The 18,017-nt window shown below is 49.7% G+C and overlaps 1 protein-coding gene across 2 annotated transcripts in view; it reads right to left on the reverse strand.

Moving 5' to 3' along the window:
* Positions 1-12,484, reverse strand: part of FAM83H (family with sequence similarity 83 member H) — a 25,357-nt gene extending 12,873 nt beyond the window's left edge. The window contains exon 1 of one of the 2 annotated variants that reach the window (XM_039548820.1): positions 10,855-12,484. The gene's annotated coding sequence lies outside the window, so the exon portion shown is untranslated. Of the gene's footprint in view, positions 1-6,690; positions 6,910-10,854 lie in introns of those variants that run through there. The other variant, XM_019281096.3, reaches the window with a different exon arrangement.
* Between the last annotated feature and the right edge of the window lie 5,533 nt (positions 12,485-18,017).

An 18,017-nucleotide genomic window follows, 5' to 3' on the forward strand; every position in this document is an offset into this window, starting at 1 on the left:
GATTACTCCTCAAGGGTCAGTGACCAAATGTGTATGTATAATGTGCCTATCTGCACCCCCTTACAGGTGATGGAAAATAAGTGAATTATATCCAAGAAATATGGGATAGGATTCATCTTCTAACAGACATGCTCATGTTTGGCCAAATATTCTCTTAATTTTTTCCCCAGACATTAACAAATCAGCCTGCTAAAGCCTCAGTGCTCAGAATTGTTTTAACTCTGAGATTCCCCCTTACCCTGTCACACAATCCGTCCTACCAAGATCCTGCCTAGAACTGTCGATGCTTTATACTGGAATTTACCTAGAGGACAGGAGGCAACTTTGACAGGAGGATGAAATCAGATATTGAGGACACACTCTTCCCTGTGAGGGTGGTGTGGCCCTGGCACAGGTTGCCCAGAGAAGCTGTGGCTGCCCCATCCCTGGCACTGTTCAAAGCCAGGCTGGATGGGGCTTGGAGCAACCTGGTCCAGTGGAAGGTGTCCATGTGGCAGGGAGGTGGAACTGGATGAGGCGTAAGGTCCCTTCCAACCCAAAACATTCCATGATTCCTTCCCAATATCCCATCTAAATCCTGCCCTTTGGCAGTGGGAAGCCATTCCCTCTTGTCCTGTCACTCCAGGCCCTTGTCCAAAGTCCCCCTCCAGCTCTCCTGGAGCCCCTTCTGGCACTGGAAGGGGCTCTAAGGTGTCCCCAGAGCCTTCTCTTCTCCAGGCTGAACATCCCCAGCTGTCCCAGCCTGTTTCCAGAGCAGCAGGGTTCCAGCCCTGTGTGTCACAGTGTCACTTTTTCACATATTCTAGAAGTCTGTTACCATTATTTGGCATTTCATGCACTTCTCCGCTATCCTAAGCGATCATTCCATGAAATTATGTCCATAAATTTAGAAGTATCACCATTCATGATCAGAACCTTCAGAACCAAACCGGCAAACTTTAGTTCCTCCCCAATAAATCCTTCTCCTAATACAATGGCTGGGACAAGGATGAGCACAGACAGGTACACAGAATGGTGTGGAAAAAACCACAGAATCTCCTGAGTTGGAAGGGACACACAAGGATCATCAAGTCAAACTCCTGGTCCTGCACAGGAAGCCCCAAGAATCCCACAGAAAGAAGGTAGTATGATTTCTGTTGCCACTCTCCCTCGCATGCTAACCTGGGCTGGTGGTTGGGTTTTGCAGGAGGAAGCTGCAGGAGAACAGAAGGCAGCTCTGTGGCTGTTTGCAGTGACTCCTCCCATGCTCGGGGGCAGTGGATAAAGGAGAGCACGAAGCAGCTTGTCAGAAAGTTAACAAGTGGTAGATGAAGGCCGATAGAATGGGCTGATGAGAAGCAGGATTCAGTTCTCCTCCACCCGTCTGCCTGGGCTGTGCCAAAGACACTGCACTGTCTGCTGCTGCTGCTGCGCCAGTGCCCAGGGAGTCCTAAAGGAGTCACTCCCCTCCTTGGCCAAAAAAACATCAGGAGAGGAACAGGTGGAAAGGAAGGAGCATGCAGGTCTCAGCCATCCCTGTGCTATGATCAAGGCGGGGGTGAGGAGGGAGTCTCCAAGGGAATTTCCCTTTGGCTTGGCCTGAGATCTGCCTCTGTTCCCACTGGTATAAACGGAAGTGGACTTTACTGGCTGTGATACCTGTCACACACATTCAGTTTTGTGATTCCCAGAAGCTGTCAGACCCCCTTAATAAAGGGAAAAGTCAGATGTGATCACAGCCTGCAGATTCCTCCACACAGAAAAACATTCAACCATATGGAATATTTAATGTAAGGAAAAGTGGCTGACAGATAAAGCTGGGGGTAAAAACTGTCCCTTTACCTCTGGATTCACTGTAAGAGCAGAAACTGGGAAAAGCACGAACCTGTTGACTTGGGCAGCAGTTGGTGTCTGCCCGTATTATGTTCCATTTCAATAGACTTTTACAGTTTTTTTCCTAACAGAGCAGCAGGAAATCACAGTTTCAGCCATGCTGTGATCACCACATAGCCCTACAGATTAAAATACATAAATGAAAGGATCTGCTTTTCTCCAGAGTCTTTGTGCCAGGTGTGAATCAAGGGCACTGGACTGTGTTTGCCCAGTCTAAGCAAAAGGGAACCGGCTCAGTGTTACCTTTCTCTCTCATCTGCTGTGCCTGGTGCCAGCCCCACTGATGCCTCAGCACCTGGGGCTGGCTCCATCTGCCTCCCTGGTGCTGACTCCAGTGCTTGTTGTTACGTGTTCTGCCTGCACAGCCAGTTCCCAGGCTGCCTCGCTCAGGTGATCCCTTCTCTGGCTGGACCTGCTCCGCTGCTTTGGGACACTCCCAGGAGCTGAGGCTGCCGAAGGCCTGTAGGCACCGAGGAAGAAACTACCTGGGAGGAAGCAGGGCTGGATCCCTGAGTCTGGAAAGGGCTGGGAAGACCTGGTCTGTTCCCCAGACCCCTTATGTGCAAGTACAGGCACAAGTTCCTGGGCTTAACCACCCCATCTTTTCACTGCCCTGGACACCACCAAGAAAGGAAAGGCAGCACAGACTATTCTTTAGCCCACACTCAGCACAGCCAGCCACAACCCCTCTGTGCTATCAACACCTGAAGGACTTCCAAACCATGGGCAAGGAACGAATCAAAGCAGGTCTGATCCCTGTGTCGGGCCCCACCTGGCCCGTACACTACATTCAATGGTATCACTGACATCTCTTAGGGTGAGCTGTGAAAAAAATTAATGTTTCCAAAATGTCTCAATACATGAATTTTACAAATCAATTATTTAAAAGAAAATATTTGCCCTAAAAAAAAAAAAATAGGAAAGATCCTATGCAAACAGACTGCTGATGTTCTGGGAGGGTTGGGTTTAGGAGAGGACAGCAATGCCTGAGGGAAAATGACTGGAGCAGACATAGTGACAATGAGACATGGAAAGTGTTAGTTTGCTCTCAAGAAAATGTTGTACTTGGTAAATGATCTGGGAAGGGACCTGTCTCCTGGAATATGGTTTAAGGTGTGGGGCTTTTAATTCTGCAGTGTGTGATGGAAGGACAAGCCAGTGCCTTCTGATCTTGCTGCAGAGGAAGAACCTGTATGAACAGCAGGACATGCTTGTCCTCTCCAGAAGCCGGTCCTGCATGTGCTCATTTTCCATCCTACGGGTTGGACTTCTCCCGAAAAGGATCTCTCTGGTTAAGGCCTCTTACTTGCCAGTCTCACAGTGGTGCAGCATATGTAGTTTTGAAGTGTAGCCCAGAATTTCCTACTTTGGCCAGAACACGTGGCCATGGAATCGTATAGGAGCTGGGGCCAAGAGGAAGCTGCACAGAGAAGCTGTGACTGCCCCAGCCCTGGTAGTGGCCAAGGCGTTGGATGGGGCTTGGAGCAACCTGGTCTAGTGGAAGGTGTCCCTGCCCATGGCAGGGGGTGGGACGAAATGGTCTTGAAGGTCCCTTCCAACCCAAACCATTCCGTGACTGTGTGATAATGGATGCTGGACACCTTCCCATGAACTGCTCTGCTCACCACGCACAGCTCAGGCACATTCCTCACACCAGGACAGTGAAATGTGGGCAATAACCTGGATTAGACTCTTTTTTAGCAATGACTGCCTCTGCCAAGTCCTAATTTTTTTTTTTTTCTCTTTCCATTCTCCTCTCTGCATTTCCTGCTGAGTCTTACCATGTTCTCCTTCTCAATGTCCTCTTCAGGCAGTAGGCTCAAAGTCTGCGTTACTGTCAAAATTTCTGGCTGGAATTTGTTATTCCTGTTACAGTACCATATAATGCCCCTAGACCTTCTCCTTTGGTCATCTGACCAGCTGATCACTCCATGTTAATCATCTGAGTGAATGTCACCCCATTTTTTAGTCTGGATGGTCTTACATAGATCTCAGTCATCATGAAAAAAAAGACAATATGTCTGCCTGCTGCAGTCTGGGAGTTTCACTTCAGAAGTTTTGGCCATTAGATGAGAACTTGCTTCAATTAATCAATTATTCACTGAGCTTCCGGAGATCACAGCTGCGCTTCCCATGTTCATACCTCTGGCAGCTGACCCTGCTAAGTGGCTCCATGAACTCTTTCTGTGTCTCAGGTGAATAGTGAAAGCCCTGAACACTATAGGCTTGTAGTCGAGTGGAACTGGGAGCCTGGTCTGCACCTCTAACACCCACTGGACTCTCACTCATCTCTGCTTACTAGGGCAAGGGATCCCAGAGAACATTCTTTGCTGGAGAATCAGGAAAGTGGCCAGACATTCAGAATATCCAGGGGATCTTTCTGCAGGCCAGAGGAAGGGAAAAGTGGCAGAAGAATTACATGTTGTAATTTTCTTTGTGAAGTGGTTACTGAGACACCTGTCAACGTGTCCCAGAGTGGCAGCATGTGAACATGTCAGCCTTAACTGTCCCGTGCAACAAGGGTACAGAACAGACAGGGAAATCTGAGCTGTGGGGAGTCACCAGCACAAAACCTGATGTTTACAGCAGCTGGAAATGAAATGTCATCCTGCATGCAAAAGGTGTCTCTTAGAGAGCAGATTATCTGAATAATCATGCAACCCTTTGGGTTGGAAAAGCCCTCTGAGACCCTCGAGTCCAACTGCTCTCCCAGCACTGCCAAGGCCACCACTAACCCATATCCCCAAGTGCCACAACAACAAAAGCAATGCTCATGCCACATTCACTGTCCTTCAGCCAATCTCTTTCCCTGGGTTTTTATTCAAAAGGTAGCAAGTATAAGGAAGTCTAAAACAGAGAACTTAAAAAAAAAAGGACAGTGTAAGGTCTAATTTGGAGAAGGAGAACCACGTGCTGCCCTTGACTTTTACTTCACACACACAGATTTTAGAAATGCACTCATCAATCTCCTCTTACTCATTAAGACTACAAAAATCCAGCATATGGGGCCTGATAAGCAGTCCAGATGTGTCTCATGTAACTGTAAAATGCAAATAATTCCAATCCTGCAGGGTTTGGAGGTGAATTTCAATTGCCTGGAAAGTTGTGATTGCCAGAAAAATTATGTCTAGAACATGCGTGAATCTGTCCTGAGCCACGACCCTGCTCTGGCACAAGCACACAGACATTTCCGCATTTATAGTATCTCAGAATCAGAGACCGGTTTGAGTTGGAAAGAACCTTCAAACCCATCTTGTTTCACCCCTCTGCTGTGGGAAGGGACATCTTCCAATAGACCAGGTTGCTCCTAGCCCCATCCAGCCTGGCTTTGAACCTTCCAGAGATGGGGGAACAACAACTTTTTCCTTTAGCATGCAATTTCCCCTAAACCGTAAAAAGAGCAAGACTTTTTTTTTCTCCCTCAGAATACTCCTATTGCAAGGTCACAGCAAATCCAACTCTCTTTTTACCCCTAAAATGCAACTGTAAAGCCCCTCAGGTAAATGGGAGTGAGACCAAAATGAAAACAACTTTCTCTCCCTAAACTGCAGCTCCCATGTGTCCATCTACCGGGGTTGGGACACACTGTGCTCTCCTGCCTCTTGATCCAGGGAGAGCCTATGCATAGGGAACTGGAAACTGGTGCTTGGTACTGCTGTCACTGTCACTGCTCTGGTTTGGGGTAGTTTGCTGTTACTGACCTAGTTTTGGCCTCTCTTGCAGCTGAGCTTATTGCAGCTTCCACAAATTAGATGTTTTCAGCAGCAGAAGGATGTGACCAGTACTTCTGTCCCTTCACAGGTGCCTCTTCCCTTTCTAACTGTTCTAGGAGATGGAGAACCCAATCCTCAGGCCAGGCAAGATCCATAATTGACCCCTATTGACCTCGGGCAATTTTGAGAGAGCAACACGGAACCATCCCCTTCCTCTCCTCACACACAAATCCTGAGGTGTGTCAGGCTCACACCTATGGAAAACTCAGCGAGTACCAGCACGTGTGCCTGTGCACGCCTGTCCACACACATCTGTCCATGCTCCTGCCTGTACGTGCATGACTGTGTCAGGGCTCGTGGGCCGTGTCAGCACTCGGCTGCACACCCAATCCATGTGAGTGGAATGCAGGGGCCTCGGGAGCTGCTTCCCAGCTCCTTGCCCACCGCAGACCTCGGCCCTCACAGCACATCTGGGGTGACATCCCCTCTGTCCCAACCTCCTGACCACACATCCCTACTGCATTCCTGATCCAAAGAGGAGGCCAGCTTGGGCTCTGTTATGGGGAGCTCAGTCAGGCTGCAAGACTCTTCCCAAAGAATGAGGCTGACTTTCGGAATATCTGCTCCTTAGGGATTTCTCAAAGGGGACGGGACATAATTGTGTGAAGTGTTTGATAAGCAGTTTTGATCTAAGGACAGAAAGGTCCCTTCCCTTGCCATCCCTGACACATAGCTGGGACATTCCAGGTCCCTTCCCTCACCTCTCCAATCCCTGCTGCCAGAACTGGGACATTCTGGATCCCCTCCCTCATCATCCCCAATCCCTGCTGCCAGTGCTGGGACATTCTGGATCCCCCCTTGCCTCTCCCATCTCCTCTTGTCTCTCTCCCTTCTCCCCATCATGGTGTGACTGGAACCTCCTGCCACTGGAGCCTTCCCGCATAGAAGCAGCAATCTCCTGCCCGTGGGCTGCCTGCAGAATTCCCTGTCCCAGACGCCAGGTGCTCAGCCCTGTGCAGAGGAGCAAGACAGGCCCTCCCCAGCCCTTGCCCTCCACCTCACGCAGCCATGCAGGTACCCCAGGAGGTATCTGCCCTTCTCCTACCTTCCCAGGAAGACGGGCAGGTGGTGGGTCACTCTCTGGCTCAGGCGGCCATGCAGGTACCCACGAGATCCCCGCCCTTCTCTACCTTCCCAGGTGAGCTGGGGCAGGTGGTGGGTCACTCTCTGCTCACTTGGACGTGCCTGCAACCTGATTCACCTGGGAGCCAGGCGAGCGAGGCTCCACCCAGGGCAGAGCGGGGGTGAGTAAGAGCGAGAGAAAGGCAAACTCCGGAGAGCTGTTCCCTCCCTAGGCGTGCAGGGAGCCAGAGATAAGGGCTGCGCATTCCTGAGCCGCCGGAGGCCTCTCCCTTCCCGTCTGCCCCGAGCCTGTCAGACCAGCTCGGGACTGGGAGCGGGGCAGGGCAGGGCCCCAGCCCCTGTCCCGTCCCGTCCCGGCCCTTGACATGGACCCCCACCACAGTCCTGGGCACAGACCTTGGTCCCCAGCCCCGGGGAGGGCCCCTGGGCGCTAGCCCTAGCTCGGTCGTAGCCCTGGGCTCCCAGGAAGGGGAATCTGGGCTCCTCGGGCACTTATCATAGTCTGGGTCTGTTGGGGGCAGACGAGCAGTAGCTCCTGGGCAATGGCACCGTGGCAACAGGAGGGGCTGGGGACAGCGCTTTCTGCCCTGCGGAGGGACTGTGCCCCCCGCGCCCCTGGGAGTTCCGTGACAGGGGGTCTGAGGCCTATACCCGTGGCCTCCTATCTACCCCGACCACTGTCCCCGCTCCCGGAGCCGGGGCCCCGCGGGCAGGGAAGGGTTAAGCGAGATTCCCCGCAGCCCCGGGCGTGGCAGCGCCTGTTCCACCTTTCATGTCCCGGCTCGTCCCGCCCGGCAGCTGCCGCCGCTGCGAGGGCCGGGCCGGCGCTGACTCAGGCGGGGGTGGGGGAGGCACCACGTCAGGGAGGCGGGAGGGAGCGAGCGCCGGGGCTGAAGGGTCTCGGGGTGTGCGAGGGCTGAGCCTGCCGTGCTGGGCACTGCTGAGGTACCTCCGGTCCGGGAGGCAGCTTTGGGCTCTTCACGAAGAGAAGGGTACTGAGAGGCTAGAGCGTGTCCAGAGAGAGGAACAGAGCTGAGGAAGAGTCTGGAGCACCAGGAGCGGCTGAGGGAGTTGGGGGGCTCAGCCTGGAGAAAAGTGGGTTCAGGAGGGACCTTCTTGCTCTCTACAACTCCATAACAGGAGGGTAGAGCCAGGTGGGGGTCAGGTTCTGCTCCCAGGTAATAAATGACAGGACGAGAGGTCATGGACTGAAGCTGCACCAGAAGAGGTTTAGATGGGATATTTGGAAGACTCCTCCTGAAAAGGGCTGTCCAGCCCTGGCGCAGCTGCCCAGGGCAGTGGTGGAGTCCCCACCCCTGGGGAGATTTAACAGTGGTGTGAATGTGGCACTTGAGGATGTGGGTTAGTGGTGGTCTTGGCAGTGCTGGGGGAGCGGTTGGACTCTGATCATTGAATCATGGAGCGGTTTGGGTTGGAAGGGATCTTAAACCTCATCCAGTTCCACCTCCCTGCCATGGACACCTTCCAGTGGACCAGGTTGCTCCAAGCCCCATCCAGCCTGGCCTTGAACACTGCTAGGGATGGGGCAGCCACAGCTTCTCTGGGCAACCTGTGCCAGGGCCTCCCCACCCTCACAGGGAAGAATTTCTTCCCAACATCCCAACTAAACTCACCCTCTGGCAGTGGGAAGCCATTCCCTGCTGTCCTGTCACTCCAGGCCCTCATCTAAAGTCCAGATCTCTTGGAGCCCCTTCAGGCACTGGAATCGAGGTAACGATTCATCAGCTGCTTGGCTTCTCTTCCTGTGGACAGAGCACTTCTGCTCTCTAATGGAATGCAGTGTTATCTTTGATTGTTTACATTTTTGACATAATACCTTTTCTGTCATCAGTAAACTGCAAAGGATCTGTTTTGAGGCCCCAAAAATGATGACATTGCTGGTAGTGTCATGGTTATGATATGGCTGTTTAAGGCAGGATTTATCAGACTGAACACTGGTGACTACTACAGAGGTGGCTGCATCAGCACCAGCCATCCCATGCTCATCCCATAGATCTTGGAATGGTGTTGCTATGTACATGGGGGCAATTCAGACCTTCCAGACCAAAAAGATTAACTGTAGCTGAACCCCACTGGATACAAGAGCTAAACCATCTAGCTGATATCTCAGATATAAATTTAGATTGGCTAAGTAGTGCTCCTGGTCTGAAGCTGTGATTCAGAATGAGCTGAACCAATCCTGCCTGTAAGGAAAGCCAGTTTCAGTAGGAGTTAGGGGCTTTTCCCTGTATGATACTGAAATATGAATTGATGAAATCCCTCAAAGTCAGGTCTAAACTGTTTCATTAGTTTTTCTACAAAGTTTCGGTGTGTGGCTTTACAAACCTTTTATTCCTTTAAATAATGATGACTTGTAGTAAGAGTCTAGAATGAACTGTAAAGGAACTTAAAATCTATGTGAACTTTGGCTTTTAGATTCTATCAGCCAGCAAGGACCTGTGTGAGTTATTCTGAGATGTTATTACTTGAGGGAAATCCCAGTGAAAACACATTGGCCTTCACAGAGTTTGTGGTCAGAACTACCCCCTACACTCTTGTTTCAGCCTTTATCTCACACCAATTTAATCTACTTCATTAAGTCTCATAACCTGTATTTGACTAAAGTGCTTCTCAGTAATTTAAATACAATTATCACCTTTCAGTCTTCTTGTTATTAAACAGAAAACACTTAAAACCTCTCATTTTCTCTTTTCCCCATTACTTAAATGGTATCTGTGGACCTTTTCTGTTCCAGCTTTTCAAAACTAGCTTTCAAATCTGATTATTGAACAGGATGCTTTTACCTTCAGTTTCACTATATGCTTTTACCTTCAGTTTCACTATTGCTGTATACACAAATACATCGCCAACATTTTATTAGGGTTTTATTAGGGTTTGACTTCTCCTGAGCCACTTTCTGTTGCACTCCTGAGTGAATATTATCTGGAATTGCTGATTTTAAAGCCTTTCCTAATGGAATAAAAAGGCCTGCACCCTTCCACTTGGGAATTAGTAATAACGTTTTGCTGCTTTTCTATTTTGAATGTTGGCTGTGTTTATTTTCTTGTATTATTTCCAAGATAATACTGGTTACTTTAGAGCTTCTTCTTTCATTGTAAATGCAATGTACATGTGTAAGTGGTGCTTGTTTGGTTTTCATGAATTACAATGTATGTTTGCATTGTTACACTAGATTAGTGCAGTAATCTGGGTAATTACTGTTTGTCACCAGTGTCTTACTCGGCTCCTTCTGCCAACGGCCCGCAAACAAGGGACACTCGTGTCCCAGATTGATGATGTCTGGATTAATGACATGGGGTAAAACAAAGAGTGTGAAATGAGTGTGAGACCTAATTTCAGATTGTGGCAGCTGCTTCTGCTGTGTCTGCAACTCTTGGAGCCAGCAGAGCACGACAGTGAACCCCCCGAACAGGTGGGCAGCAGCAAGGAGAGCTTTGCTGCACTATTCTCCCCAGGAACCAACACAGCCTACATGTGCTGGCCAGGTCACACTGGGGTACTGCTCTAGCCCTCAGTTATGGCAGTAGCCAGAACAGGAGCACTGCAAGGGGTCTCAGCAGTGATCAGGAGGGGATTGCACAAATTTGTGTCCTCAAGTGCCACAGAACTGAAAACACATGGGGATATGGCACTTGAGCACATGGTTTAGTGGTGAACATAGTGGTGGGACTGGGCTGGTGGTTGGTCTTGATGATCTTACAGGTCTTTTATGACCTTAATGATTCTGTGATTCCATTACTATAAAATTGAAATAATGGAAATCTGACCTGATGGGAGCTTGCCTTCTGGTAGGTTTAGATGGGATACTGGGAGGAAGTTCTCCCCTGTGAGGGTGGTGAGGTCCTGACACAGGTTGTCCAGAGAATCTGTGGCTGCCCTATCCCTAGAATGTCCAAGGCCAGACTGGACGGGGCTTGGAGCAACCTGGGATAGTGGAAGGCATCCCTGCCCATGGCAGGGGGTGGGACTGGATGGGCTTTGAGGTCCTTTCCCACTCAAAACATTCCATGATTTTGTGATTACCACACTTGGCCCCTGGCTCCATCCACCAAGGAGCCAGTGGCCCACTGTCATCACTGTCAGAATGCAAGGAACAGACACATACCTGCCCCAAGGGCGCCACGAACAGAGACAAGGTAATCTGGAAAACAGGAACTCGTTCTCGGAGTCGCTTCCTTAGCAGTGCAGATCCATGGGCTCTTTGATAATGGAGAAGGAGTTGAATCTTCCCCTTGACTCCACACTGGTGACTCATCCCAGCTGTCACTCTGGGTTTGATCTGTTCAGGCTCTGCATTTGTACGTATCAGATTATCTGGGTTAAGTGCAGCTTTGCTTTCGCCCTTTACCTGTCTGCTCTGAAGCTGTTAAACATGATCTGCCTGTTTTTATGCCAGCTCAGTATCAAGGAGTCCCAGGCACAGACTGGCACTGAGCTGATTTTTTCTGCAGTGACCACAGGCTCGGTCACTCAACTCACAAGTCCCTAATCCAATTCCCATCCCCTGCTGTGCTGACAGAATAGGAAGAGTGTCTTCGGTGATTGCACGAGTCATTTCCCTCTAGTTCTTCACAGTAACTTTTTATTGTAAAGAACTGTGGAGAAATCTCACATTATTCTAACAAGCAGAACCGACATCTGAATGGAACTCTGGGAGTGGGAACAGGAATGTGGTCTTGCACAGTTTCACTGTTAGAAGTTGTTTGCTTTTTTAAGGAAAGCTGCCTTCAATTAATGGGGCTGATGGGGAATAGTCTGCGAAGAATCAATGTTACATTTATACAGCAGCACTGTTTGGGTACCAGGGCATGAAGGTGTTGTGAAGGCTTGCTGGTTTTTTTCTTTACCAGTGTTCATCCCTGATGGTCATCCTTTCCTTCTGGGGAAAAACCCAGGAGTGACCTAAGGAAGGAAGGTCCCTGGGATCAGGTCACCTGGCCTTAACCTCTGACCACATCGGAGACTCCCCAGTGCAGACAGGGGGGATTCAGAACATACAGTATGACCTGATTAAGAGAAAATCCAGACCTGCTTGGCTGGGCCAGTAACGCTCCCCCACAGGAACAAGGATATCCAGAGCCAGATCTCATCCCTCCACTGGCAGTGTCTCTATCAGTAGTCACAGGAGTCACATTTTAATTTCTAGTCCAGACTCGTCGCAGTCTGTAACTTCCTTATGAGGGGACAAGGTGCAGACACTGACCTCTTCTCTGTGGTCACCAGTGACAAGATCCAAGGGAATGGCCTGAAGTTGTGTCAGGGGAGGGTTAAGTTGGGTAGTAGAAAAAGGTTCTTCACCCAGAGGGTGGTTGGGCACTTGAACAGGCTCCCCACGGCAGTGGTTACAGCACCAAGCCTGACAGAGTTCAAGAAGTGTTTGGACAATACTCTTTGGCACATGGTGTGAGTCTTGGGGATGGTGCTGGGCAGTGTCAGGAGTTGGACTCGATGATCCTTACTCTGTCATTCTGCGATTCACACAAACTAGTACTGTAGCGTGTAGAGAAGGCAAACGAGATTTTGCAGTCAGGTGCACTGTGTGTCTCCTCTGTCCGCCCTGAAGAGAAACAGCATCACTGCACAGCGGGTCCTGATTTAGAATGTTGGTTTAAGGTTATTAAATAGATGAGAATTCAACACAACTGCAGGTTAATGGTTTCTGCAGGCAAAGAACTGCACCTTTGTACTGGTGGTGCGCAGCAGGGGCCCTGAGCCGGTCCCGGAGCTCCTGGGAGCCGTTTGAATCTGCCCGCTCCAGGACTGTGCTCCCGCGATCCGCTCGCCGCCTCCCGTGCTCGGCCGACGCCCCGCCGCGCCCGGCACCGTCGCGCCACGAGCGCGTCACCTGCGGCGTCACCTGCGGCGTCACCGGCGAGCGTCACGTGACGGAGCCGCCTGACCGGGCCATGCCCTGGGCGGTCCCCGCACGTCCCGCTCGGTTCCGCCCGCTTCGGGTCCCGCTCCAGGCCCGGCCCGGCCAATCCGCGCCGGCCCCGCCTATCCCTGCACAACTAGGGCCCCGGGCCGGTGCCAGACACGCAGGTCGTCGTTGTTCATCACAGGCGGCCAGTGTCCGCGTAGCCCTCCGGCCCCTTCAGGTCCCTCCGAACGGCGCCTCTGCCTTCCAGGGAGCTGCAGCTCCTCCTAATTCAGGATCATCCACCAATTTGCTTACAAGACATGGATTCCTGCATCCAGACCATGAAGGCATTGAAGAGCTGGGCCTGAAATGGGCCCCGGCGCGGTGACGGCCATCGGCTTGGCATCGCTCCGCGCACTGATCTCGAGCAGCTGCTGACACCGTGTAGGGTGCGTGCTCCGGCTGTGCCCTGGGCACCTTGTCCGGAAGGATCCTGGGAGAGACAGGGTCCAAAGCTACGTTAAAATTAAAAAACCCATCTACCGGCTTCCCTCAGCCCCCCTGCTGGGTGAGCTCGTCGCACGAGGGATTGGAAGTGGTTAACAGCTGGTTGGGCAGTACTTGCCCTCTGCCCGGAGAAGCTGTGGCTGCCCCGTCCGTAGCAGTGTCCAAGGCCAGGTTGGACAGGGCAACCCGGTCCAGTGAAGGGTGTCCCTGCCTATGGGAAGGGGGTGGGACTGGGTGATTTATAAGGTTCCTCGGACCCAAACCATTCCATGATTCTATGAACTCATGCTGGGAAATGTTGTCACACATTCCTGTCCCATTGCTCCCAAAAGAAGATTCTGTAGTTTTTAGGCTGCTTTAGCCAGCTAATGATTGCCTAATCCTCTGTTTAATAAGATGCTCCTTTCCTGTGGTTATGATATGGATAAATTCATAGTATTTGGGAATTGCTGAGATGAGGGCAACAATACAGGGAAACATCCATTTAGGAATTCATTGCCATGCCTGTGCCCTGGGAATGTCACTGCCCACTAAAGACCTAAAACTCGTTTCTGTTTGGTCATTGGGTTTTTTGTCTTCCAAAACAAGCAAAATTAAATAACCTTGACTCCTGTCAATGTTTCTTCCATGGAAAATGGCTGGAGCTGCTTGCTTGTTCCTTCCTGTCCTCAGGGAGTGGAAAAATGGGTAATATGAAAAAAGACTCGGAAGTTGTGCCGGCCCACACTTATTTGTGATAGCCTCATGTAGGGACCCCAGGTGGCACTTTGGCTGCACTGACGAGTAAATCCTTCTCAGCTGGATCTCCTGGAGTGCAGGAATTACTCATACAGCAAAAACTGAGGGAATGAAGCAGCTGGGAGTCTTTTAAGATCTAGAACTTTTTTCCAGTGTCTGTTTTAAATTTACTGAGGTTTCTTTTAAAAAGTGGAGATCCTCTGGGAAAGGCTCAGTTAGTATCAAAGGAGCCTGTGTGTTCCATCTGTTTCCATCCCCACGGGTTGGAGTGAGAGTGAGGAACCACTTTGTAATTAAACTTAAGAAATGTCTTCTGATGGCAGCACTGGGACTGTCTTTGTGGACAGTTCAGGTGTCACCAGGTGAGATGGGTGTCTCCTACCACTGTCTAGAGTAATTTGCAGTGAGTGAATCATGGAATCATGATTCTCTGTTTCTCTGACTATCCCAGGATTCAAAGGTGGTGTCTTGTCTCAGTTAAGCTGTATTTGTAGTGTTTACTCTGAGGACAGGGAAGCAGTGAAGTTAACGGTCAATGCCAATTCATGTTTAGGTGGAGTTTGAGGGATTTTAGTTGCACATGTAAAGCATGCGCAGGTTTTGCTTCATCAGTGTGTCTGAGGGCATAAAAGGTAATACATATTTGGAGTTAATGAAGTACTACATTTGCAGTTAATGAAGGAAAATTCAGCTCCTGGAGGGTCATTCATAGAATCACAGAATCATGGAACCTGAGAATGGTTTGGGTTGAAGGGACCTTCAAGACCATTCAGTCTATCCCCCTGCCATGGACAGTGAGAACTTGACCTTGAAGACTTCCAGGGATGAGGCAGCCACAACTCTGGGTAACCTGTGTCAGGGCCTCACCATCCTCACAGGGAATAATTTCTTCCTTATATCCCATCTAACCCTGCCCTCTGGGAGCAGGAAGCCATTCCCCTTGTCCTGCACTCCAGTCCCTTGTTCAAACAAGGGGAAGTGCCTAAAGGGGCTCCAAGAGAGCTGGAGAAGAACTCTAGACTAGGGCATGTGATGTGATGATTGTATGATCTGTCTTAGAAGAAATGCCAGTGATGAATCAAACACCTGTTTGATTCTCTCATACAGGGGCTGAGACTAAGCAAACCTGACCAGGACGTCAGCCAGTGCTGGATGCAACAGGAGGAATTGCCAGACATGGAGGTACCATGGTGAGAAGGTGAGAAAAGCTCAAATAGTGCTGGTAGGAGTGGCTGGAATCCAGCGGTAGTTCAGGGGAAACCCTGTGAGGGAGGAATGCTGCAGATAACCTGAGTTCTGGAGACCCTGTGGTGCAGAATAGAACAAAGTCCTCAGGTCACTGTATAAGTGACACCGTGTAGAGGCAGGTGAGCAGGGAACCCAGCCAGAAGGACCGTATTTAGTTATGAATGAAGCAAAACTGGCACCAAAGGGGAGGATGTAAAGGCCAATTGTTTTTCTCGGAGAAGATCAAAATGAAGCAAAGGAGGGATGAGCAGAGAAAAGGATGGTCAAAAAATGGTAAAGAGGATCAGAAGATACCCAAATGGTGTAATCTAGAGCATTTCAGGGTACCCATCAGGCAGCCCCGCCTTTGGTCAGTGGAGCCTGGAGCAGGACAATGGACGAAACCTCTTTTCCTGACTTACAATGTGTATTGAACCTGGGTTTGCAACTGGGAGGACTTGGAACGAATGGGCAGGGCATAACCCCGGAGTGGATCCAATGGAAGGATAAATGGATAGAGCATTCTGGTGTCACCATATCCGTGCCCATTCTAGGCCTGTTGACACTAACCTAGAACTGTAGAATGTTTTGGGCTTGAAGAGTCCCCCAACATCATCTAGTTCCATCTTCCTAATATCCTTAGAAAATGTTGCCAGGATGAAATGCCATAGAAATAGTACCCCACAATAAATTGTTCTGTCATGGAAGTGCTCAGTATCCTTTCTGCCCATGCCAGACTCAAACAGATGTTCTCATTGAGCATAATGCTTCCTTCTGCTTTTTTTTTTGCCTGAGTTTTCCTGAATAAACCCAGTTAGAATGTCTTCTTTTGACGAGCAATGTCTTGTGCTGACATTGGTAATGTCCTGCCTGCCAGCATAGTGTTTCATGGTGGGTTATGTCCATTGTTCCTCAGGCTCTGATGCCTCACAGAATTCATCTGCCAAAACCAGGTAGCAATAATAGCACTGTGTGCCCCTGCCACATCCTGTGGGAGAGGGAATGAGGAAGAGAGAATGGGAGGGAGCAGCTACCAGAGCAGGAGCGCAATGTAGGGTTGCAATGAAACTCCAAATTTATCCTCATTGCAGCTGTTTTCTATGGAATACAGAATTCTAGTTTCTGCATAGAGGGATGTGATCAGGACATGGATGATGTGCTGCTGGAGATGCTGGAGACAAAATCCATTAGAATAAACAGTGAGTTTGGAGTAATTTTATCTGTGAGAAGCTGTCACAATATTGCTGATACAGAGGAGACCACTGGGATAGCTGAAAAAGAAATCTCTGCAAGCCCACCTTCGCAGCAGCTGCAGTAAGGGAGGCTGTGTGCCATGGGAGAAGAGGCGGGGGAAAAGGTCTCTGTTTATAAGAGTAATTGTTCTGTTATTGATTCCTCATACATATGAACTTTGAGGTAAGATTACATGTTCCTGGGGGAAACATGCACAGGCTGTTTGGGAGGTTCCATCCTCCAGCAGTGCATTGTTGCAGTCTGATGTGTTGCTGATTATGCCTCAGGTAAAATACAGATGTCAATTTTCTGAACACTTATTTATAGCCTGCTTTCACTTCAGAGTGAAATAGGTTGATTTCAGAAACACAAATTACACTCTTTTGTACAAGGTCTGAAATGAGCTTGTGCTTTGGTCACTCTGTGGTGTAACAGGAAAAGCAGAGGAAAACTAAAAGAAGGGGAATGAGGTTGGAGTGGGGGCAGGTAGTGTCTTGTTGCAGAAAACAATGAATTGCCCCTTTATGGCGGGGAGGGGATGCTTGCTTTGTCCTACAGGAAGGGCTGTGGGTTGCTGGGTCTCCTCTGTCAGGAGGGCTCTCTGGGGGCTGGTACAGATTTTGGAACAGGCTTTAGCTTGTGTTTAGGTGTGTGGTTCATTTCTTGTAGCAGGATAGTACCTGCTCTTTGTCCAGGTACAGTCAGGGGCTGTTACCCATCTTCAGCTTTCCTGTGGCATCAAGATGTGATGCACGAGGACACACGGGCCTGGAGCCCAGTGAGGTGGCTTTGCCCAAGGCCCTAAGATGGGCAAACCAAACTCCTGTGGTGGTGGCAGTGGTTGCTGTGGCATGGGAGGTCCTGCATTGCTCTGGCTTTGGGGTCTTTCACTGCTCCATGTGTCACTAATGGTGACTGTCAGCACAGAATCAACAAAAGCTACATGTAGCAGCAGCAAAAGTGGCGCTGAGTTACAACCACAGCTTCATCTCCTCCAGCCATTTGTCTCTAGAAGCAGCTGGTGGGAGGTGGGCAAGACTGGAAACCAACATTCTCCAGCCTCCGGTTATCCCAGGTGTTCCAAGGGCCACATTTCTCAGAGCTGAGGAACAGGTAAATTTGTTGTGGTTTGCAGCTTCCATGACAGCCCCTCCTCTCTGTCGGCAGACAGTCCTTGAAGAGAATCCTACAGTTATTCCTGCCTGCTATTATATATGGAGGGAATGCAGGGAAGGAACACAACAATGCAATCCCTCACCTTACGTACCAATACCAGACAGGATTGACTCCTGAAACCATTTAGCAGGATCAGAGGGGTAGGCTGTGCAGGTTCACACCTGGAGTTGTGTCCAGATATGACATTCCCTACCCCTCTGTCTCCCAGAGCACGTCTGTGAGTCACTGCTGCTACACAAGGCAGTCAGATTCAAGTGTTTCTTGCAAACTTTCCAACCCAGCCAACTGTGCTCTGGTCTTTGCCTGTGCAACCTTGGAGATCTTTGCATTCTCCCTATATATTGAACTGGGTTATTTCTGTTCCTATTTATATAAAAATCATAGAATCATAGCATGGTCAAGGTTGGTAGGGGTCTTAAATACCATCTAGTTCTAATCCTACGTGAATAATCCCAAAATAAATATCCCTAAATAAACAATTTCCATTGATGATGTTCCTGTGTTTACTTTTTTCTGAAGGGGTAACT

This window comes from Corvus cornix, chromosome 2, assembly GCF_000738735.6.
Source record: "Corvus cornix cornix isolate S_Up_H32 chromosome 2, ASM73873v5, whole genome shotgun sequence".
NCBI classification, from domain to species: domain Eukaryota; kingdom Metazoa; phylum Chordata; class Aves; order Passeriformes; family Corvidae; genus Corvus; species Corvus cornix.